Below are 5,041 nucleotides of genomic sequence, written 5' to 3'. Positions count from 1 at the left end.
ACTGTTTACTGCAGCGCCACCCACGCCCACGCCCAAACCACACGCCCACGGATGATAAAAATAACCGTCCAGCTGTAAAACTAAAAAATAATTAGGGTCATCTCTATACAATTTTTCGATAGTAGGCCTACGAACGCCAGAAAATTGAGGTGAAGTTGTGAAAATAGGGAGGATTGGAATGACTTGTAGCAAGGTTGAGGAGGCGAGAGAGAGGATCGAGATGCATTTGGGATGTGTAACTGGAGGTGTGAGGATCAAAGCGCCTCCTCCTCCTCCTCCTCTTCCTCCTCCTCCTCCTCCCTCCTCCTCCACCTCCTCCTCCCTTCCAAAACCGTGAAAATGGGAGGAAATTAACCCCACAGAGACGGAAAGTGGCGAATTGTGAAGGATTATTGACATTTTTAAAGGATTTGACACCTTTTAGGGAAAACTTAAAGAAAACGAGGATTTTTCGAGTTTTTTTTACCACGAGTGATGGTGAAGTGGTCGTTTGGTCGTCCCCACACCTACCACCACTCCAGTTGTCGTTGTTAGTGGTTGTGGTTGCGGTTACACTGTGTTTGTTGTTGATGGTGGTGGTGGTGGTGGTGGCGGTGGTGGCGGTGGTGGTGGTGGTGCTCCAGTCATTACTTATATCAAACTACTACTACTACTACTACTACTACAACTACTACTACTGCAACTGCTACTACTACTACTACTACTACTACTACTACGTGCAGCGCTGGAGACGCAAAGGTAAGACTACTACTACTACTACTACTACTACTACTACTACTACTACTACTGCTACTACTACTACTACTATTCTCGTCCTCCTCTTCGTCCTCCTCCTCTTCCTCCTTCTTCTCTTTATTTTCTTCCTCTCCTCCTCCTCCTCCTCCTCTTCTTCCTCCTCCTTCTTCGTCTTCTTCATCCTCCTCCTTCTCTTCCTCGTGGTCTCTCTCTCTTCTTTCTCCTCCTCCTCCTCTTCTTCCTCCACGTCTTCCTCCTCCTCCTCCTCCTCTTCCTCGTGGTCTTCTCTTCCTCCTCCTCCTCCTCCTCTTCTTCTTCCTTCTCTCCTTCCACTTCTCTTCCTCTTCCTCCTTTTCTTCATTTGTCCTCCTCCTCCTCCTCCTCCTCCTCCTCCTCCTACTACTACTACTACTACTATAACTACTACTACAACTACTACTACTACTACGACTACTACTACTAACACTACCACCATCATCACCACTACTACCACTATTACTACTACTACTGCTACCACCACTTTTACAACGACTACTACTACTACTACTACTACTACTACTACTACTACTACTACCACCACCACTACTACTACCGCCACAACTTTTACTATTATTACTACAACCACTACTACTACTACCACCACCACTACTACTACTACTACTACTACTACTACTACTACTACTACTACTACTACTACTACTACTACTCTACTTCAGCACGTGACGAATTTCCTGATTACATATTTTTTTCCTTTGAATTACAATAAATTATATATATGTAATCGAATCGGCAATAATAATAATAATAATAATAATAATAATAATAATTGGTATTTTTTTCAATTATTTTTTAAGATTATTATTATTATTATTATTATTATTAGTGTGCGTGTGTGTGTGTGTGTGCGTGTGCGTGCGTGCGTGCGTATGTTTGAGTATTTTAGTTATGAATGAATCTCTCTCTCTCTCTCTCTCTCTCTCTCTCTCTCTCTCTCTCTCTCTCTCTCTCTCTCTGGAACACACACACACACACACAAAACTTCATGAGAGAGAGAGAGAGAGAGAGAGAGAGAGAGAGAGAGAGAGAGAGAGAATCAAGTCATTTTTCGTATTATTACTATTACTAATAATTAAGAATGGAATTATTATTATTATTATTATTATTATTATTATTATTATTATTATTATTATTATTATTATTATTATTATTATTATTATTAATATTTGGGAATCCCTGGATAGGCCTCCTGTATTTAGGCCTACGAGGGTCGAGGAGACGCGGGGCCTATCCAAATCTTGCGTCATTGCTTCCATACACACCCTCCTCTCTCTCTCTCTCTCTCTCTCTCTCTCTCTCTCTCTCTCTCTCTCTCTCTCTCTCTCTCTCTCTCTCTGTAGATTGCAGGGAAGGAGAGAAAATTTGAGAAAGAATGGAAAAACACCTCTCTCTCTCTCTCTCTCTCTCTCTCTCTCTCTCTCTCTCTCTCTCTCTCTCTCTCTCTAGCATTATAATTTTACCTATCTTTATTTTATTTACGGACAAAAAAAAAAAACACACAATAAGAGATAGACAGACAGACAGACAGATAGACGGGTCCCCTCGATAGACAGTGATAGATCGATAGATAGATAAATGTTTTCCCTCGATAGATAGATAGATACCCTGATTGATTGTGTTAGATAGATAGATAATAGATTTTCCCGCGTCTATTAACTCCTTCAGTACTGGGACACGTTTTTACCTTGAGATTTGTGTGCCATTAGACCATTAGGACATTAGGAAGGGTGTATGGAGGTCAGATTAATGGCCAGTCTTCACTATTTTAACCCCTTCAGTGCTGGGACACGTTTTTACCTTGAGATTTGTGTACCATTAGACCATTAGGAAGGGTCTATGGAGGTCACAAGATTAATTAATGGCCACAGTCTTCACCATTTTAATCCCCCACATGAGTTTGTGAAGCTGTACAAAATCACCAAATAGTCACCACAAGGAATAGGGAGACTCATGTTTTTAGGGCATTTTAAGACAGTTTGGCATGTTTTGAGGGCATTTTAAGACATTGGCATGTTTTTAAGGGCATTTTAAGATAGTTTGGCATTTTTAAGGGCATTTTAAGAGTTTGGCATTTTTTGGCATTTTAAGACCGTTTGGCGTGTTTTTAGGGCATTTTAAGACAGTTTGCCATGTTTTGATAGCATTTTAAGACAGTTTGCCATGTTTTGAGGGCATTTTAAGACAGTTTGCCATGTTTTGAAGGCATTTTAAGATAGTTTGCCATATTTTGAGGGCATTTTAAGATAGTTTGCCATTTTTTAAGGGCATATTAAGAGTTTGGCATTTTTAGGGGCATTTTAAGACCGTTTGGCGTGTTTTTAGGGCATTTTAAGACAGTTTGCCATGTTTTGATAGCATTTTAAGACAGTTTGCCATGTTTTGAGGGCATTTTAAGATAGTTTGGCATGTTTTGAGGGCATTTTAAGACAGTTTGGCATGTTTTTAGGGCATTTTAAGACAGTTTGGCATGTTTTGAGGGCATTTTAAGACAGTTTGGCATGTTTTGAGGGCATTTTAAGACAGTTTGGCATGTTTTGAGGGCATTTTAAGACAGTTTGGCATGTTTTTAGGGCATTTTAAGACAGTTTGGCATGTTTTGAGGGCATTTTAAGACAGTTTGGCATGTTTTGAGGGCATTTTAAGATAGTTTGGCATGTTTTGAGGGCATTTTAAGACAGTTTGGCATGTTTTGAGGGCATTTTAAGACAGTGACATGTTTTGAGGGCATTTTAAGATAGTTTGGCATGTTTCGAGAGCATTTTAAGACAGTTTGGCATGTTTTTAAGGGCATTTTAAGACAGTTTGGCATGTTTTGAGGGCATTTTAAGATAGTTTGGCATGTTTTTTAGGGCATTTTATGACAACAAGACCATTTTATTGACATTAGGAAGGGTGTATGGAGGGCACAAGATTAATGGGCACAGTCTTCACCATTTTAATCCCCCACGTGAGTTGGTGAAGCTGTACAAAATCACCAAATAGTCACCACAAGGAATAGGGAAACACGTCACGCTACTCAAGGGGTTAATGGTTAATTTTAATGGGCAAACAGGTAATAATGCCAAACTAATAAGCAGGAAACACTCGAGAAGGGAAATTTAATGGATGAATGGAAAGATACAGATGTTAATGGAAAAATATCTTGTTCATAACTCTCCTTTCTCCTCCTCCTCCTCCTCCTCCTCCTCCTTCTCTCATTTCTCATTCTCCTCTTCTTCTTCTTCCTCCTCTTCCTTCTTCGTTATCGTCTTCATCTTCCCTTCTTCTCTTCCTCGTTCTCTTCTCCTCCTCCTCCTCCTCCTCCTCCTCCTCCTCCTCCTCCTCCTCCTCCTTCTATCCTAAGCGAAAATTTCTTCATTATTTTTTTTTCCTCTCTAATCAAGATAGCAAAAATTTCCCTCCTATCTTTTCATAAACAACCAAAAATTTCCTCTATCTTTCTTTTTCCAGTTAAGATAGCGAGTTTTTTTCCTATTTTTTCATAAACAAGGGAAACTTATCATTATCTTTCCTCTCTAATCAAGATAGCAAGTTTTTTCCCTCCTATCTTTTCATAAACAACCAAAAATTTCCACTATCTTTCTTTTTCCAGTTAAGATAGCGAGTTTTTTTTTCCTATTTTTTCATAAACAAGGGAAACTTATCATTATCTTTCCTCTCTAATCAAGATAGCGAGTTTTTCCCTCGTATCTTTTCATAAACAACCAAAAATTTCCACTATCTTTCTTTTTCCAGTTAAGATAGCGAGTTTTTTCCTATTTTTTCATAAGTAAGGGAAACTTATCATTATCTTTCCTCTCTAATCAAGATAGCAAAAATTTCCCTCCTATCTTTTAAAAAACAAGCTAAAATTTCCTCTATCTTTTTCTTTTTCCAGTTAAGATAGCGAGTTTTTTCCTATTTTTTCATAAGTAAAGGAAACTTATCATTATCTTTCCTCTCTAATCAAGATAGCGAGTTTTTTCCGTCCTATCTTTTCATAAACAACCAAAAATTTCCTCTATCTTTCTTTTTCCAGTTAAGATAGCGAGTTTTTTTCCTATTTTTTCATAAGTAAGGGAAACACATCATTATCTTTCCTCTCTAATCAAGATAGCAAAAATTTCCCTCCTATCTTTTCATAAACAAGCAAAAATTTACCACGAGATTTCAAGATAGCAAGATTTTTAACAAGTTTTTATTTATTTTTTTTTTATTCACAGAGAAGATTAAAATTCGGTGTGCCCCTCCCCCTCCGCCTCCCCCCCCC

At 38.6% G+C, this 5,041-nt stretch overlaps 1 protein-coding gene across 5 annotated transcripts in view; it reads left to right on the top strand.

Annotated features, from left to right (window-relative positions):
• Window positions 1-239: 239 nt before the first annotated feature.
• Window positions 240-5,041, top strand: part of LOC123504784 (longitudinals lacking protein, isoforms A/B/D/L-like) — a 31,989-nt gene continuing 27,187 nt past the window's right edge. For all 5 annotated transcript variants that reach the window (XR_006674950.1, XR_006674951.1, XM_045255617.1 and 2 more), the window contains exon 1: window positions 240-738. The gene's annotated coding sequence lies outside the window, so the exon portion shown is untranslated. The remainder of the gene's footprint in view (window positions 739-5,041) is intronic.

The sequence above is a fragment of the Portunus trituberculatus genome, chromosome 2 (genome assembly GCF_017591435.1).
Source record: "Portunus trituberculatus isolate SZX2019 chromosome 2, ASM1759143v1, whole genome shotgun sequence".
Taxonomy (NCBI): Eukaryota; Metazoa; Arthropoda; class Malacostraca; order Decapoda; family Portunidae; genus Portunus; species Portunus trituberculatus.
The sequence above is the reverse complement of the archived record's forward strand: the minus strand, read 5'-3'. Positions and strand labels throughout refer to the sequence as shown.